We start from the raw sequence: 20,486 nt of genomic DNA on the forward strand, positions 1-20,486 counted from the left end.
AATGATGCGACGGCTGGACATTCTCACACTGTTTATACTTGGATATAATTGTAAGTTGATTGTGCCACCTTCAGGCTTGTGAAAATTGTACCCAGTTGTATAATCCTTCTTGAGGTCCACTCTCCTATTGCTGGTGTTTTATTAGGTTTAATTTGATTTTCCTGACAATCAGTGTTTTAGGTGTTGCATTAAAATACATCCATATGTGTCCTTTTATTTATCCCAAGTGTTGAAAGCTAAATTGTCTTTGTGTATGTAAACTTCTTGATTCTAATATCAGTCTTTACCACCCTTTCTAACATCAAATCAGCTGACACCCTTCTGTGTCATTGTACCACATGGTCTACAAATCATTGCTACTGTGTGCAGAAAGTAAATACAAAAATCTTTTCCTGGAATAAAATCTCTTCTTAGTAACTTTCCTGTAACAGATTTGGCACTTTCAGCTGCTTCAGAAAGGGTTCCCAGTTCCAAAAGTACAAGACAAATGTCTGCATGTGTTTCTGCAGGCAGCCAGGCGGAAGTTCGTCTCCACCCTTTAACTCCAGGAGCTCTTTACTCTGAGGGGTGAAATAAGAACAAGAGGAAAGTCTGCTTCCTCATTTTGCCGACAGCAGACCAGCTAACACACCAGAAAACATTGTACCCAGTGGAATCAGAGGTGAATCAGGTAAATTGGGTCAGGACAGGTAAAACCTCAGTTCAGCCTTGGCTTCAAGAGTGCATGACATGATTTTGATTTGCTTCCAAGAAAATTTATTAACGTCCTTAGATTTGCTATAATTTTCAAGGTGAGGAGAAATCTTTTATTTTGTCCCAAATTAGTTAATGTCCCAATACGAATAATTCACCGCATACTTTATAGCAAGCTCTATTTATAACCCTTTTCTTTTTCACAGTGCAGCACTGAGTCAGACAAAACATTTTCCCCTTGAGGAGTGAATGCTGGAAGTCAGTGACCGGATGCAATCTGTTGACTGACAATGTCAATTTGAAGACCCTTTTCCACGCGAGCTTCATCTTCCTTGTTGGTGCATTGCAATGTTGTTTCAATATTTCCACATCATAATTTTTTCTTGCTGTGTAATCAGTTATGTGCACTAGTTTCTCCTGCAGCAAAACATCCCCAAATCATGACACTGCCACCACTGCACTTCAAAATCAAGGTGTGCACTACCAATAAATCAAACTGTGAATCACTTATCCAAAATTATTGTGATAGATATGTAAAAATATAACTTATGGCATTTGATACATATTAATAATTTTGGAAACTTGAGAGTGTAAAAGGTTAGTGCAATTTAATGTATGAGGGGAAAAAAAGGCCTATTTGCTTTTTTTAGTATAGCTTACATATATTTCTGGATTGAGGTGTGCACATGAATATGAGTCAAATAAGTCTCTAATGGTTTAACATCACTTTGATGAAACAAGTCTGTTAATTTGGGATTTCCTTTCCACTTGAGGGCAGTAGAGCGCTCTTAAAATGTATTTATTGTCATAATTGTATTATTTTCTCATGTTGATAAGATTTTAAATTTACAATCATTTTGCAGCAGGACATAAGTCAATTATGCATGATATGCCTTTCCAAATTTATGATTGAGATATTTTGTTGTTGAAATTCAATCAACATCCTTCTGAAGCATTACCAGCATTGTAGCACTTAAGGTAACTCTATGTGTTTTTGTCTTTGGCACACAATATTTGTTTACTCCCCTTTGACCCTTTTTGCTGTTAATCAATCTTTAGACAAAGAGAGAGCAACAGTAGCAGCAGTAGCAGCAGCAGCAGCAGCACACACCCCTGGGGCAAAAACCAAGAGATTCAGCCTGGCTGCTTCCCCTCCCTCTCTCCTTCTTCCTCCCTCCTCTTCCTCCTCCTCCTCCGTTCTCCTGCCCCTCCTTATGCTTCTCAAACCAGCTCCCATCTCTGTCTCTAAGGCACTGGTGAGATGAAAGGGAATATGCAATGCGCTCTGTTTGACTGTAAACTGGGCACCGATATCTGGGGGAACTTTACAGGCCATGCATGCATTTACAACACAAGTCCTGTGTTTATGAAGAAGGTTAGTGAGTAGTCTGAGGGTAAGTTAAACAGCAGTAGATCTCACTCCAAGATTATAAAGAGTTGCATGAAGAAAAGCACAGTGTTTATGCTTCCTGCATGAGGATCCCTTTCTTGAGTGAATAACAATGAGGATAGAAGAACCACCTATTCCCCAGCAGGGGGCGATAGAGACCACTACAACAAGGCTCAGTGTTTTTAACCATACTGGGGTTATGTGGGAACATTATGCTGAGGCTATCCAAGGCCAAATTATGTTCTTTAAAAGTTACCAAAATAACCCAGAACAGAGAGCAGTCAGAACAGAGGCAGGATAGTTAAGGGTGATATTGTCAAAGTGCTGAGTGCAGTTCAAAACTTCTGAATGCAGGACCATTTTTTATTGGAGTAAATATTTAATAGTGTCTAAATGCTGCAGCATAGAAGTTTGTTTTTGACATTTCAAGTAATACAGAAGGTAAAAAAGGATGCCTGTTTTGCTTTTTCAGACCATGTGATGCTGGTTGTTGGACGTGAGCAACAGAAACACACCTCACAAAGCCAGCAGTCATGAGTTGGTCGGAGTTGGACGTATGCATGCTTCGTGACACATAAACGCAGAGTGGCTGCGTGACTCAGCAGCACTGTGCATGCTTGTGTGTGTGTCTGTGTGTGTGTGCATGATTCACTCTGCTACTAAAAATGACACTGTCCAACATGTAATTGAGATAATCTAGGTGGTGATTGTTCAGATCCTGTCTGTGGTAAAATAAAAACAGGCTTGGTGTTGGTGAATGCAGTAGAAAAACATGATTCATTAAATAAGTTAGCACCAGCTGTTAAACACTTTGTAACACTATTCAGCTCACCTGTAGCTTAGTGGTTGCACATTATTTTTGGCACGTGAAGGAACATGTTATCCATTTATCACACCTTTTCTGACTAGCTCACATGGATACCAGGAGCGAGTTGAAAGGCCTCATTAAAGCACATGTAGCTCAGGCTAACTACTGCTCCCTGTTTCTCAATTATTTTAGGTTTAAGATGATGACAATGCAAAATCAAACATGTGCCTTTTTATCCTGTATGTTCTCACCTTGATATTGATATTTAATTTTATGTCAGGAATGTCTCAACAGCTTTGCAAAATTCTTCCTAGAAACCCAGAAGAAGTAATGTCCAATATGCTGTACTCCTTAGGTTTTGGTTTTAGTTGTTAAACAAGATAAGTTTAGATGACATAACAGGGCACCGTGTGTAAATCCATAACCAGGCAATAGCAGATGCATTCAATTTCTCAAATCTTTTCACATGTGTTCACACTGTGATGACGAAGTTAAATGTACACACTATAGCTTATTTTAGCAAAAGATATGAAAATTGTGTCCTCTTCGTTCCACATCAAAACTGTGCACATTTTTGTGTTGGTCCATTGATTATGATAAAATACATTAAAATTTGTGGTTCAAATGACATTAAGCCACTGTGTAACTAAATATATCTATGCCCTTTGGTTCAATTCTGAATGTTACAAATTTGTGGCTACATCAGTACAAAGCACTGCAAAATGGATTTGGGAAATTGGGTTACTTTTTTTTTTTCATGACATTCAGTGAACACATTTACATGTACCGCTATTTATGCTTGTGAAAGTTTCAGAGGATATTGTGGTTGCATAGTCAGTATCTGACAGTGAGGTTTCAATGTCGCTTTTCACCTGAATTTGTAGGATGAAACAGACAATTTGCAGAAAAGGTTGGCTGTCAGTTTTGCTGAGTAATCATCAAACATCCAGGCAGAAGTCAGATCAGATAAAAGGAAAAAAGGAAAAAAAAAAAAAAGGTGAGGTTAAAATAATTTAGTGCTTGCTACACAGTATATGTTCAAGTAAGCAGTGAGAAATGCTAAAACAATATACATTTAAGGAGAATTCTTTATGTTCTTTCTTTCCATCTTCTTTTCCCACATGGCTTGTTCTTTAAACAGAGGAGGGTAAGAAGAATGAGGGGGAGTAGAGTGGAAGGAGTGAGAAAAAGGTGTGTGCATTTATTCTGTAGCTGCATTAGAGGAGAACTGGGCAGAAGCCACGTTTTGGAAGAAACTCACCAAGCTTAATTTGTACAATAAGCATCAACATTACTCATGCAGTCTGCTATAGAAGTATTCCAACCAATTGTTTCCTTCATAACACAGACTTTGTTTTATTTTATTTTATTTTTATTTTATTAGGATTTTATAGATGAAAAATCGAGTGGCTCCACTTAACCAAGTTAAATGCAGCTAATTTCCCCTAGAGGTCAACTCTAGTCATAAGCAGAGTTTAGCTATGCGTTTTCAATCTCAGTATAAAATTGTTCTGCGAATGCCTCAGGAGTTTGTTTGAGAATGTTTGTGTGAAAACTGCATCACGACGACCAACGAACACAGCAAGCAGGTCAGGGATGACGTGAAAAATGGTGAAACAGTATCTCACACCCTGTGTATTGGTCTGTCACCTGGAATCTAAATACATATATGTAACTTGACAACACAAGGAAGAGCAAGGAACCAAAATGTCAATAACAACAGATTGCATTGTGCGTGTACAAAGAAACGCTTTGCTGTTCTGTAGCCATTTCTATCACATTAAGTTGCTTCCCTTTGTGTTCTAATTGGATGTGGCGGTTCACCCTGGCTACAAACTGTTTTGGAGAACACTGACGCAAAGTAAACAACACTAAGAATTTTCTCATTTGATTTGTGCCTGGGATTTCAATGGGAATCTGTGTGTCATAAGGAAAGTGTTCTGTTTCCAGCTCACAAAGTTCAGGAACATGCTGTCAGCTTCAACCAACACATGGCTCTCATTTGCGAGAACACTGGCCCCCACCCTTTCCGAAGGAAAGCATGACGAGCAGAGGAGCAGCGCATTGTGTGTCCTACATGCTTTTCTGCAGGTGTGTTTGTGCTCCAGAAAGACAAAAAAAAAAAAAAAAAAAAACAAGCAAAAAAAAAAAAAAACACCTGCTTCTATACAGCTCAGTGGGAGGGACAGCGACCGGCTCTGTCCTCGTTGCTGTCCGCGAGAGTCTGCACAAGGCTGAAACCCGCCTACCTCAGCGTGAACACGCACGAGGACCGGCCAGGGTGAGTCTGTGTGCCAGTCAGAGAGTACGTTTCACACGTGTGAAGCACAGTGGAGGGAGCTGGAGCTCCTAAGCTGCTTTGCAAAGCTTAGGAGGGCAGCCACTCGCTGGCTATTCGAAAAAGGGCAGTGTTCTCTACATGCCTGGAGGGGCTGACAGCATAGCTGAGCGCTGGAGCTTGGTGCCCGGGGTTTCACATGACAGTGCTGGGTCAGCTGCAGCCCACAGAGGCCCTGCACTGCTTAGTGCATGACCACAAGTACTGCTTTCTTCCTCCAGTCGACAAAACCAAATCCTTCCCTGTTTCCTTCCTGATCACAATGCACAGCTCATATAAGTGCATCATTTACATACTCTGCTCTGGTGTTTCATTAGCCACTAAGAGGAGCAAACTCGGCTCTGCGTTGCCACAGTTTGGTCGTGAATGATTAATTGTGGTGCAGGGGAGCACAACAGACGCACACGAATGTATCGTCCCGTTCTGTGCAGAGTGTGTTCTGCGAGACTTAATGTTCACAGCTGTCGATATCACAAACAGGCACACACTCTTCCCTCCCCTGCAGGCTCAGCACGAGCCGGGAGCTGGAATATCAGGTTTCCAGTCTGTGTGCACAGTTTGTACTCATCGCATCAACCTTTGTTCCTTCTCCATCAGCCGTGGCGGTGCTGCGTCGAGTCACTATCTGCTGCTCTCTAAGGATGCACCAGCCACACCACTGTCATCTTTGGGTTTTAGAAGCTGCTTGGAGATTATAATTGCAGGAAATTTCTGTCTCCTTTTGGATAATTGGTTGCATGTGAGCAACAGAGAATCTTAAAATATATTTAATGAGCTTTCCTTTATTGCCACTGCTGCGATTCTGCTGCCCACAGAACTTTCTGCCCTTTTTGTCTGAGGTTCATTTATGACTTTGCTGTATAAAATGTTCAACCCTCATACAATACCTGTGTGGTACACATGTAAGAAAGTAAAAGAATAAAAAAAGTGAAAAAATTTTTCACATAAAAGCTTGTAATAAAAACTCAAGAAACAGATGACAGGTACATCTCTGTAATTTAAATATCAACGCAAAGTTAGTGCATTTAGTTAGTTCAATCCAAAACCAAAACTCATATATTACAAATCCCTTATAGACAGATAAATATGGTTTAAGTTTCAAATTTAATGATTTTGGTTGAGAACAAATTAATTTGCCTCTTGAAAATACTTCACATGGCACAGAAAATTGATTCATATCTGAAAGATGTGTACTTCATCCTAACACATTTTTTTCTTCCACTAAACCTTTGGTTGAGATGCTTGGATATAGCATTCTGCAAACAGCAAGCTACTTATGCAACAACTCTTTGTAGCTTCCTCTTTGCAGAATGTCAGTGACTATCTTCTGGAGACTTTGAGACTTCAGTTTTGATTGTGTAAGCCACTGTGCAACATTTTTATCATATTCTATGTTCTGAGAAATTGCATTTGCAATACTGTATAATTCAGTGTAGCCAGAAAGAGTAAAAAAAAAAGTTTCCATTTTAATTGCTAAAAAAAACAAAAAAACATGCCACTGTGCATCCCTTTCTCTAGCTTACGTATAAGTGAGACAGTTTTAGTTAATGTTTGCGGGTAATTATCTACAACCAGAAAAAGAGTTCATGTGGTTTGGCTGCCTTCTGAAATGTGGCACCTGTGTGTGAGACGTCAGATTGCTTGGCTCCTGGAATGTCCAGCATAGCCAGAACAAACTCAGACAGGGGCCAAGACTTATCTCTTATCACTGACTGTGACACTTTGTTCTGCAAATTGGCTCATATCTGCACGCAGCAAATTGGCTCATATCTGCAAAACTTATCGGAGAGGAGTCATAATATTTACATTTCGGATGTGTCTTTGTGAATGTTGCATGTTTTATGACATTTTATTGTGTTTAAAATTCTAAGATTTATTCTAGGAATTGCCTTTCATTATGCATTTCTATGAAAAGGGAAAACCGTTTAGAAAATATTTGTGTCATTTTATGTCAACAGGAATAATTTTGGAGTCCTGCAAAGTTGCACATGCTGAAAAAAAAAAAAACCTCAAAACATTGCAATACTAGGAAGTTAATCTGAGTCTTTATGACAGAGGGAGGCTCAAAGGTTTGAAAGCAGATGGCCAAAAAAAAAAAACACACACACAAAAAATCTGTAAGCCTAACTTTATTAGAACCCAATGGCTGGATGAACTCCAATTAAATGATTTTGTACTCATTTTGTAGCATTAGCAGCTGTTGCAAAAATCCCATTTAAAAATTGGGCGAACTGAACATAAAACCCATGTAATCCTGTACAGTTTCCCCTTTAATTCTTTATTGCATTTCAATTTTTAGTCCATTTCCCCACGTCACTGTCTAAGTAAAGCGATCACACACACTTTCCAAGTTGATCACGTTATCTTACCACTCTGCATCATCTGTTTTGGTTTTTCCAGCCTCCGCCATGAGGGGCGCTACTCCACAAGCTCCAGAGCAATCCCTGCAAGAGAAAATGATACTACAGAAATATAATACAATTGTGGGGGATACTGTTGCAGTTCTGCAGTTGATATTTCGCTTACATACGCATTCCTGTTCAGACGGCAAACTGAAAAGAGACTTCAAAAGCAGATAAGAAGAGTGAGAAAAACAAGTCTGTCTTAAAAAAACCTGTTATAGATAAATGTCCAAACAAACAAACAAACAATGTTATGCAGAGTTTAACAGATTAAACACATTTTGTGTCTGTATGAATATTGCATGTTTACCTCAGGTTGCTCAGTGCACATGTATTGCTTTGCAGCTGCACATGCAGAATCCCTCCTACCGGCTCCACAAGGCAATGACTGGATGTGTGCATGTGTCTGTGTGTGTGAGAGCGGCGAAGGGTTGGGAAACACATGACCAGGACAGAAATGATTAATTACTGCCTCTTGAACAGCAACCAAAACAAAATGGACATTTTAGTTGCGGAAACGGTATCTTTCCATTTTTATTTATTTATTTTTTTTGAAGTGGGAATCATATATCTTAGATATTAATTAACAGGTTTTATGTAAAATTTTTCTTCTGTGTGACGTTTAATCCACAGTGACTTTCCGGTAATCTTTTCAGATATATTTTGCACACATGAATCTGAGGGTTTATTTGCACATCTGTACTTTTTCAGGGATGATTCTTATTGTGCATCTAGGACTTTGGGTGTTTTTTGAATGTCACTCCGACTCGGCGGAAGGATTTCTGCCCCCTAGGATCAAAGTGCTATCACTCCCTGAGGTTAACCCTCGGAGCTTATCGCATTGGATTGCATAATTGCCACATTGTTCAGAGTAATAGCATGAGATAATCTGAGTGAAAAGGTGGCTTAAATCACATCCGTTTTTGGATCAACTTTGGATCTGCATGCTTGCACACAATGGAAAGACGCTCAAGTGTTTGACATAAAGACTTCATTGTTGCAATTTGACTCTGAAGAGGGAATTTGGAGGAGAAATGGTGGGCCTGCTGGTTGTGTGCAGTCCTGCTGGGTGCTGACTGTTCGCTCCTCTGCCTCCTTCCCCACATCACACCTCCACACCGTAGTCTCTCCCACTGGCGAGGCACGACTCCGGTCACAGTGGATATTAATACACTGCTGTGCCACTGAGTGTGCTCAACACAGAAGTGAAAATATCTGACAGAGGCTATTTATAGAGCCTGCAGGTGGACAGGCGAATCCACAGCAACATGAGCCAATCTATTCAGAAGTCTTGTTTCAGAAAATAGTCAGCTGTGAGGACCAGAGGAGGAACCGCAACTTGCCCACAGAAGGGATGCTTCCATTTTGTTTTTCTTTTTATTAGCTATTGACGGAAAAAACTGTTGTGTATAAAAGCAGATGTAAGCAGAGCCAGTACAAGAATGTATGGAACCCTGGGCATAATTCCTTTTGCGGCCCCAGTTCCAGCTACTCTCATCTCTCTCCAACATAAATATTCACATTTTATTTTTCCCGAACCAAACAAAGGTTTGTTTGAAAATGGAATAAGATCGCATCAAAAATTCTTTGCTTGAGTGTATTCACTACTATTCAATAAGACTGGACTGATGGGAGGAAATGACCTCTGATCCTTTTAAAGCAAACCAAAAGTGACAGGTGAGAATACTCTCTATCTGATAAAAAAAAGTCCCCATCTTTACCAATCAGCCATCACAACAATAATTTTGCCTAATTTTGTGTTGTGCACTTAGCCACCTTAAATTGTAAGCCAATTTAATTAACCCCTTAATCCTTACAAAAACTGTATATTAAAAAATAATTAAATTGCGGTAAATAAAATCTGAACACAAGGCTGCTTCTTTGACTTACTTCATAATTAGACAGAATAGTGAACTAGTGACAAGTCAGTATGATCATCTACATTTATTTATATTTGATCACCTCAAGTATCACTTGGTCATATACAACTTTAATCATTATTAGCAAAATACATGTAAATGCCAAAACAGTGGCCATATTTAAGAACCAAATATTTTCCACAGTTTTCCAATAGATATGAATAAAAGATCTGCTTGATTCAGTGTCAGATTTAGGTCAGCTGCATCCACTATCCATCGGTTTTGCCTGAAGGAATCATGTATCATCTTGAGGATTTGGACATGGGCAGAGAGGTGAGGATAAATGAATAATGAAAAGCAACTTGAGTGCAGGCTGGCCTCTATCATCTGCTTGATTATGCAAATCTCAGTCAAAGCTACGAGGATGAACAAGGAGAGGTGCGGCGTCTCCTTCCCACTGCAGATCCACAACAGAGACCTGCGCAGGGTTGATTTTACCTCATTCATCACTACTGACATTTTAATAGGAGCTTCTTGATACAGGCCTGCTATTGTGTCCCATCATAACAATTTGATCTGGCTAATTGGGAATCTTCCTATCCTAAAACACGTCTATCTTTGTCACCCGAAGCTGCCAGGAAGTGCCGGAAAATTTATGGCTCGCAGGTTTTATAGCCTGGTGATTCTTTGTGTTTGGGGGTGTTTGCCAGAGGCTGACGCTCTGCTCCTCAAGCTGTGAGCGTAAGAAGCCACAGCACAACAGGCAAATTCTCAGTGATAAACAGTGCCAATAATAAGCAGTGTCCTATTCCAGTAACACACGTAGTCCAGTGTACATGTCACTACACATGAAATAATTTTGAAATATAATAACTTCAGCGTGTAATGAGAATGTAACTGCCTGTGGATTTTTTTTTTATACTGCTATTAAATAGAGGTGTGAAGATACATATGGAAGTGGAAATCTTTCTGTTAATTGACACTGAGGCTCAATGAGGTGACCTAATATTTTTTTTGTGAATGTATTACTCCTGTAACTTAAAGTGCTGAACAATATAGCTACAGTGTAAACATAGCATGATAAATAACCTGCACAGTGATCCATTTGATGTGCAACATTATTCAAACCTGCTGCAGCAGCAATGGCTTCGTGTCACTTGTCGGAGTGAAAACCTAATGATTAATGATTGGCTCTATAGGATTATGTTGCTCTGCCGTGGAGAAATATTAAGTTGTTCCTGTGTTTTTCTCCCTGTGTCCTCCGGCTGATATCAAATGATACATAGGATTAGTAGACTGTGAAGACACCAAGTATGGAGTTTGTAGAGTTTTGATTAATAATGTTCAAGAATTTTTGACAACACACCACAGTAAAAGGTACATAAAAAACTGTTAATTTTTCCTGAGTTTGTAAAACTTTCCATTTCATTAAGTAATTATGTAAATATACCAATTTCCTATGAAAAACTTCAAAGTCTTTATTAGAAATTTATACACTTGATCTCTCCTCTCGATTTATTATTATGAAGAACAGCAGAAATTCTTGTTTTATTCCACTCAGGGAAGGAATGTTTGGCATGTCTGTTTCTTTTAGTTTAGTATGTATTGAAGCTCAGCCTCAGTGTATGACAACTTGATACTTTTTAGTAAAGTAAAATATCAGTTGAAGAAATGATGGTCATCCCAGATTGTTTCTTTCCTGCTTGATTCAAAAATATTCTCTACATATTTTATGGTTCACTGTAAGGAAATGTGATTTATCAATCTAATAAACAACAGGTGGCAGATGGAGGTTGCTCAGCGTTTTATGGTTTAATCATAGAGTTCAAAGTGTAGTGTGAACACATCAGAACCACAAGCGATGAAAATGTGGTGTGATATAAAGTCTTCTTAAAAATGATGTGAATAAATTTATCTAGATGTGACATTTGAACATAAACAGCCAGGAAAAAGTTTGGTAATAGTTGTCAGTTTTCCACCAAAACGAGGATGTCTTCATCTTCCTTCTTATACACTGTGACATGATGTCTTTCAGCCACCGAGGTAACGACTGATGAAAAGAGCGTCACAGAAAGCCACCTGAAACTCCAAACTCTCCCCTCATGTTCAACATTTGAAAAAATTGCAAACAGAATCCAGACGTCACAAACTGAGAGTGGATCCAAAAGGGAACCTGCAGACGCTCTGCATTCACTCGCTGCTCATCTCTCATCCACTCCTGCTGCTTTGTCAAGCTCAACTCCTCCTGCTGCTTTATTGTCTCCTTCACACTTTACAACACAAGCACCGCTGCGCTTGATGTTCACTGATTGTGACACATCTTAGAACCCCACCACTGCCCCTTTCCCCCCGCCCCCAGCCGGCCTCATGCTCAAGGGTGGCTTTCTCTTCTTCTGACCTCCACAAAAACTGCACGGTTATTTATGTGTGCGCGTGGAAGTGTGTCACAGCACGCCGAGAGGCAGACAGAGAGTGCTAAACAGACGGACTGGCAGACTGGTCATCTGCTTGTCGGCTTCCCAGACTTTACAAACACAGTTTTGTTTTATTTTTTTTGTTTTTTGACATTGTGCTGTGTTCTTGCAAGTTCTGAATGGAGGAGGGAGTGTTATCACTGAGCGTGTGCAGCCTGAGCATGTGGAGCGAGTCACATGTTCTCCGCCGTGCTTTCCAAGCCGCTCACCTGGTGGTTGCCATGCGAACAGCCAGACATTGGCAGACTTTGCACCAGCCTCCTTAGGGGATTGAGAGAACAGAGAGGAGATTTGAGGGGGAGGAATCTGTCCAAGTCTTAAAAAAAAAAAAAAAAAAATCTTCCAAACTTGGTGCTTTTTGGGGTAATTTAAAGACCTTAATAATCTTGCTTGATTGCAAAGGGCTCTGTTCTTTTCTGTTAAGGCACAAAGTTATAAAACACCTCTTGACAACTGCATTTGCATAAATATTCCTTTGTTTTCTTGCTGCCTTTGTTTTCCCTGAGGGAACTTTAGACAAAGGGAGTTATGTTTGTGCTCAATGATGTGTCAGACCTCTCCAATAGTATTAGTGATACACATCTGAACTTAAAACACACACGCTTTGTTATCACTGAATCTGATCATTTGCATTCCCACAAGAGAAGGGGAATGGGGGGAAAGGGGGTGGGTGGGTGGCAACAGAACAGCACAGTTGTTCTTTTTTTCCTGCTAAAGTCGATGCACAGCTGGGCTGAGGCACCGAGTGCTGCCGCAGCACTCAGCGGTTGTTTTTGCGGTTTTGGGGATTTTTTTTTTTCTCCTCCTCCTAATTGTGCCTCCAGTTTATTATGCTGACGCCTGAATAGCAAGATGTTCCCGGCTTTATCGCACCAGTTGCACACTTCTCTCCTTTGTGTTTTGCCAGCTGCCCTGAGAGAAGAAGGAGAAGAGGGGAGCGGGTGGAGGGGGGGGGGGGTTGAGTTAAAGCTGAGCATTTGTGTGTGCGTTTGCTTTATGTCATGCATTTAACGTCTCATCGGAAATTACATTTGTAAAATATATTTCCAGCATTTGTACAAGTGCATGTCTACAAATAAGTGGCAGTTATTTTTTTCTCACTGTATTATGCTTTGTTGCTACTTTAGTGAAAATTTGCAGCAAGGTTTGAATTTCACATTTATGTTTGATCTCTGCTATGTCTACAGGGAATAAGAGTTGGTGCTTCTGATCTGTCCTGCTCCTTTCCCACCTTTCCTTCTTTTTCTCCTCCTCCTGGTTTTTGGTTCCACGCCACTTTCTCCTCCCCCATCTCCCTTCCCAGCTGCAAGCCCTTACACCCTGGGGTGAAATGGGAAGCAGTGGCATGAATGGAAGAAAAAAAAAATGAATGAGTAGATGCTGATAGGAGGAACAGCTCGGCGGACAGCAAACACTCAGAGAACGAGTGAGAGAGGGAGACAGATGATAAGTGCTCTGAGCCGGGACGGCGTGTGGCCTGGTCTGGCTGAGCCATGTGAGGCTGTCCAGCCGTCCCACAGGATGCTCGGAGACACTTACATAAAGCAGCACCCGTTTCCCTTTGCCGACTCTCACATGGGGAGGCATGTGAGACAGGCACTCCAAGTTGCTGTTGTAGCTTTTAGTCTTTCTCACCCTTTTGACTGTCTCTTTATCTGGACACCACAGCAAGACAGGACTAACACCACGCTCTTGCTATCAATGTTCGATGACCTTAAAAAGTTCACTGTTCTCCAGCCTGGGTCCCTCAAGGTTTTCTGCAGGGTTCCAGGTGCTGGCCCTTTCCCTCCTGGGCCCCTCAGAGGTCAGTCTGTGATGTGTAACTGTAGCGCCTAGGAGAAGAGGAAGAGGAGGAGCAGGGTGGGGGTAGAAAAAAAGTGCTGACTGCACTCAACGGCCACCCACATGACGTCACGTCACAGTTTCAGCTCAGCATTGTGTCTGCAGTGTGAGCAGAACAGCCAACAAACATGCACTCACACTGACTGCTGAGAAGAGGTCAATGTTTGGAATGTCTATTAAATTTGATTTCTTAAGCAGACATTTTTACTATCCTATTTGTATTTAGGCAAGACAATTTGAAAATTCTGAATAATTAATATGTGGCTAAATGTCCTTTGTAACACTGTCACAAAATATCCCACTTTTTGCAATCATTATCACAACTCTGTCAGGTCTTTTTGGGAAAAGTAGTTCGGTTCATCGAACTAAAAAAAAGTTAGAACACAACTGTTATCGAAATAAACTGCATGTACAACAACATTGAACAGAAAACAATTAACACATTAACAAAGTGATTATTTGGTAATTCGGGCTAAAAAGTAACATGACCTAATCTTTGAATATTTGAATGCGGTAGTATTCATTTTCAAAGTAAATTCACATTTTTTTCTAGCGAGAAAGATTTTGTTGTCACATGTTAGTTACTCCTTTTTGTTGGATTTGTTTGCTCTATAAGTCGAGTAATTTGCTGCAGCGAGGGGCTGTGGTGTCCAGCCTTACCATGATTTGCCCGGTGTGGTGGACTGTAGCTTAAACCTTCACTCTCAGAACTATTATGTGCATCCAGCCCAAGATAATCCTGGATTCTGGATGAAGATAAGCTGTATTGACTCCCGTCACCTGTAGAGACACCACCCTGTAACCCTCATTCAGTTTGCTGTGCAGGCAGCGGAAAAGATCTCTCAGATTATCTATTTGTACACACACTCCGGGCAGGCTTCCCGGCTGGCGACTCACCCTTGGCACCGCCATACTTTGAGAACACTGATGCCCTGTCCTTTGTCTGCTTCGGAATAGCTTTGCTTGGCCAGAGGATAGAGGTTCCCAGGCAAACAGGCATAGCACACAGTGAAGTAGTAAGATTATGTTGGCCATGGGAAGAGATTGAGGCAGATTATCACATAACAGTCCTCACCATCACTATTTCGCTCCCTCTAGGGAACGCTGCAACTGGTCTTGCACTCGTACAGATTATTATCAGCAGAAAACAGAGGTAGCTCATTAGAAAATGGCTTCAACTAAAGGGATTGTTCTAGGCGTGCAATTTTGATGTTATACACAGAAGATCAGCTGCTTATCTGTCTCTGACAAACTCCAGATTTATTATACTGATAATCTAATATCTGGCTGTCAGACAAAAAATGGCTGACTTGTGCGAAGCTATGAATAGGTAATGAAAGAGTAAATTAAAGCATCAGCATTTTCTACCTCGCAAAGAACATCTGATATTAACGTCATTGGCTTTGCAATTCTTCAACACAGTCAGCATTTTTTCTTGGTTACTGTGCCATTTATATCAGGAACATACATTTATAATTGTGACTTCTATTGATGGCACATATTTATCTTCCAGAATGATATATGGTATCCTTTTGTGTCATTGATTTCAATTCATAAACAGCAATTTTTTTCAAGTGTTTTTTTAATAGTCTGGGGATTGATGATGAAAGAAAATAATTTATAGGACAACGTAAAAGCTACCACAAAACATGTTGCCAGCGTATCGAAGGCAGAAACACACATAATTACAAGTTTATCAGCCAAAAAACACTTAAATCATGCTTTCAAATACCTCACATTTAGGTGTTTATTCTGTTTAACTTTGATTATTTATATATAAAAAACAAACAAACAATCAAAGCGCAAGACTAAAGTACTGTTGCTTTCAGGCAGTCTTTGAAGCTCAAAACAGCTTGCCACGCCATCTTATAATTAGCGCTCTGCAAAGAGAAAACTATGTGAGTAAATAAGACTTTCAGTCAAAGCTCGCATACAACTTGTTCCTCAATTTTACATGCCATCTTTAATTAGAACTGTAGTACAGCTCACTTTTTACGGAAGTTAGAAAATAAATGGACTGAATGTACTGCACAACCCAAAAAAATAAAAAAAATAAAAATAAAATCTCTACCTGAATTTAAGTAAGTGTGAGTCTATCTTCCAGCTGGCAACAAGTCATATAACCCGAGATGAAGCAGAGGGAAGCTTCTCATTTCCTTAGCAGTTATGTGGAAAGATACATCTGTGGTCATTTAACATATGTTTGTTTTAAAAGGGTCACATCATTGACATTAAGCAGAGAAAACATTTAAGGAAAATGCAAAAACTATAAAAACTGGGTTGAGAACTGTCAAACGCATTAACTGAAAGGACAGCGGGGGACCATTGACTTTGAGGGAAACGTTTGGTTGGCTAGAAAATAAAAACCTCAGAATGACCATAATCATTGAGCACTTGAACATTTGGTGAAGTCAAATAAAAAAAAAATAAAACTATAACTCAGGGCTATGTGAAATACTAAAAGTGAGAGCATTTCTATTATTTATGAAAAACAATCAAAAGAATTACCCGATGTCAAGAATTGCCAGAGAAAAACTTTCCTCTTGTAAGCGATTCCAGATTTACCCTCTTCCAGAGTGACAGGCTACTCAGAGCAAGACGAGAGGCAGAGGAAAATTACTATTTAACATTTTTAATCAGACAAAAGAGTCTCAACACAATGTGTATTATAATTATGGAATATGTCTATATTACAGAGCATGCTGATGACACAACTGCTAAGGTAATTTTCTCAAACATTCATACAATAATTGCTCAAAGCTTTCCCCTAAAAACTAATCTTTTCATGATCCATGAATTAATTAAATTTTAATATTTCTATTTAAAAGAAATAGGGTGAGGGTTGGGTGTACATGTGAAATAGGCTTCTTTTATTTTTTTTTCTTACATCAGATAACCTGTAATGTTTCTTAACTCAGGTTCTGACACAGTGTAGAGGCAGTAGTAGGATAATGGTGTCTAGGCCATATGGTTGTTGTTGAAACCATGACATAAATGAAGGCAAAGTCAAGCGTGAAAGCTGCAATGGGGCCGGGGGATTTGGGGTGGGGTGTGATAGGGAGTCAAGAAAGTCATAGGGCAGACGGCCAAGATCTGCAAAGCAGGGCTTGGTGAAAGATTGGTGGGATTATTTTCCTTCTGATTCTTAATGTGCTGCTCTCTGGTTTTAATCTTTCAGTGATAATGAAAGTCATGCTGAAACTTGCACTTTCAACATTGCATTTAATATGAGTATGCCGGCATTTCATTTCCCTAATGTGAGTAATACTGTAATTCAGACTTAAATATCTGCTCTTAATGCTGAGTAGCAAGGGCAAAAGTTTGCAATTTGTTTTGCCATTTTAGTCCGACAAAAGACTCCTTTTGGCTTGTAAGTTCATTGTAATGCTTTATCAGACATTAAATGTATCTATTGAGTTTTCAGTTTTTCTATACCATTCCCTATGTATCTCATACTTTCAAAGCCAGGAGGTGTCAAGTCATTAGGCATGATGTAGACAGGTAATAAACAAGCACAAATCACTCACTGATTGGGTTATACTTAGGATTTTAACTGCTTCTGTGTAAGGAATCAGGAAAGGAAAGAGGATGGAATCAGGAAAGGAAAGAGGATGGAATCAGGAAAGGAAAGAGGATGGAACCAGGAAAGGAAAGAGGATGGAACCAGGAAAGGAAAGAGGATGGAACCAGGAAAGGAAAGAGGATGGAACCAGGAAAGGAAAGAGGATGGAACCAGGAAAGGAAAGAGGATGGAACCAGGAAAGGAAAGATGATCCTGTTCTAAAAAAAAAACACAGCTAAATTTGAATGCATTATTTGTGAAGCCATATGAAGCCAAAAGCAAGTTATTTCATCAAATAAAGTCAAAATATGTGAGTTTCAACCCAATTTGTCTGCTTCAGACATCCTAACTGTGTTTGGGCAACTTTAAGCAGTCCTAACTACAACTACAGTGAAAGATGTGGCAATATTAATATGATCTATAGTTTTAACATTTGACACTGAAATCAGCTTACAGAAAAATCAGTTTATAGAAATACAGAATCACGAAAAGGGAGGGCGATACTAAAAATATGAATGCTAAAGTGATGAAAGTGGTACACTGGCAGGGTTAATATTTTTAACAAAATAGAAACAGAAACTGATTTTTTATTTTTTTTATTGTTTACAGTTTTGGTTAATTAAAGCATCTATAATTGTAAATATTAATCCATGATTTCCTGCTTCCCTGGGGAGTAATTGGACACAAAGGCCCTTTTGTTTTAGCCACTATGCTGGACTCAAATTCATTTTCTCACACAGTGAGGAGGATTGTAAAGGAGTTAAGTATTTCTTTTACAAAGCTCACTGGTAGAGAACTGCAGCACAGTGGCATTTTGGTGTCACTCAGGCCTCAGTTGTTTGGAAGGGAACAAAAAAAAAAAAAAAAATATATATATATATATATTATATATATATATATATACAAAAAATATATACAATAAATATATATTTTTTGTCCCTTTTTGCTGAACCCTAAGTGAAATGTATTAATTTATCTAAAAAATATTGAGTTTAAAGTTGCTTAAATAGCAACTAGATTTAATTATTTGTAGTCTCCACAAATCATAAAACTTCACCATATTAAAATTGGTTTCCAATTTTGGATCTGGATCAACTCAACCAACAAATCACCTTTATTTGAGTCTAATTCTTAAAGCAGAATTTACAAACTTTGGTGGCTTTATCTCATCAATAGAAATGATCGAAAAGAGTAGTTTGGGTGCTTTGTTTGGTATTTTAGACCTACATTAAAAGCTCAGTTTCAGTTCAACCTCACTTTGAAGTGATTTAGAAATCAAACATGGTGAAATTTTTTTTTTCTGAAGGAATGCTTATTCAAAGTAAAAAAAAAAGAAAAAAAGTGTGACAATTTAGCATGTGCCAACCATTGGATTTATTTAGCAATTCTTTCCGTAAAAATAGAAGAAAGAAGACAATGTGGAAAAACAAATGTTTTTCCATTCTCAATTTTTTTGTTTCACATAATTATAAAGACCAGGACAACATGAGGAGTTATTCTATGCTCTTCTGTGCTTTTCAATACTGAATAGAATCCCTGGAAGTGTCTGGTACATTTTTGTCCTGCTAATCTAAATTTAACTTAGTAATGATGATGGTAAAACAGGAAGAAAATATTCATCATAGAAAATTACTAATGTCGATGGAAAAGGTTCCTGCAGTGGAAATGTGTTTATGGAAAGAACACAGCATGCTCTGAACAACCTGACTTTGTTTCTGACATTTGTGTTGCTGTTTTGAAAGACAATTTGTTTTGCAAATGTAGGAGGAATAAAACTGTATTTTAGAAACTATACCTGGAGTAGAAATGCTTTCACCAAGTTTTCATTGAGCAATGAAAACAAGAAAATCTATATTTTTGCCTTGATAAGAAACACAAGTTGCTGTGAATCAACTCTATATAAATAAACTAAACTGAAGAGAATTTAGTTGAGGCTTTGATTCCACAAAATTTGAATTTATTTCAAATGACGCATCAAAGCATTTGTCCCAAACCTTTATTTGATTGATATGAAACTTGAAAAATTGAGAGTTTTCAACTTTTATGTGCTTAAAGCTCAGAAAAAAGTCAAGTTTTTCAGTATTTAATCAAGAGAACCAGCTGATTTTAATCTTTGGCTTATTGATTGCCGCATCACTCATCTGATTAGTTAAACCCTCGATGCAACTTTCCCCAGTGAGAAAATCACAACAAGCAGCAAGTGGGATGTAGGAACGTATAGTTCAGCTCCAACATGTCAAGACACTGATATTATGACTCAGCATGAGATCAGCTGCACTAAGAAGAAAAAAAAGATGATGAAGGTCCTCTGCTCTGGTGGAGTACATGAGTCACGCTACAGGAAATGTGTGCCTCTGTGAATGCAGCATGTTCAGAAACGCTGGCTATTTTTGACCTAATTGGAGAAGCAAATCAGACACACGTTCACAGGGTCTGTGTTGACAAAAGCATTCGTCATAACAGAGCGTCAAGAGACGTCTGTTCTGGTGCAAGCGAAAGTGATGCTTGCAGTCATCGATAACCTGACAGTGATCTTCACTTTCCTCCCTGGACGCTTCATATTACAGAGTGACATCACTAAAGTTAACATTTAGCTGCATGTGCTGTTGCTGCCCACTCTATTTGTAGTAGGATGAAATCAGCAGCACAAGCTTCTCTCCCCCATATGTGGTAATAGATAAATAGAGAGATGGAGATACTTATGTCATCTCTATGTCCTCGGAATGAGTCTATTAATAGGAACTGATGCTTTTTATATCAATGCCAGCAACGGCAGACTCTTTTTTTACTCACAGCCAGAGCAAGACAGTCTTAGTTACTGCTTGTTGGTGTGACTGGAACTCAGTGAGTCACATACATGACCACAAAAACATGACTCCTAAATAAATAGGAAACAATCTGAGTTCCAGTGGGCATGCTATAGCCACTGAACATTTACTGCAGCCATTTCAGAATCCCAAGTGAAAGTACTGTGTATTTACACATTTCTTAGACCACAAACTTTTAATATATTTTATTAGTATTGTATGTGATGGACCAACAAAAGCTACTGCATAATTATGAGGTTCGCTCAGGATGACAGATGGTTTTCAAAATATTTTACAAATAAAAACATCTG

Source organism: Poeciliopsis prolifica, unplaced genomic scaffold, assembly GCF_027474105.1.
Source record: "Poeciliopsis prolifica strain line A6 unplaced genomic scaffold, Auburn_PproV2 SCAFFOLD012, whole genome shotgun sequence".
Classification (NCBI taxonomy): Eukaryota; Metazoa; Chordata; class Actinopteri; order Cyprinodontiformes; family Poeciliidae; genus Poeciliopsis; species Poeciliopsis prolifica.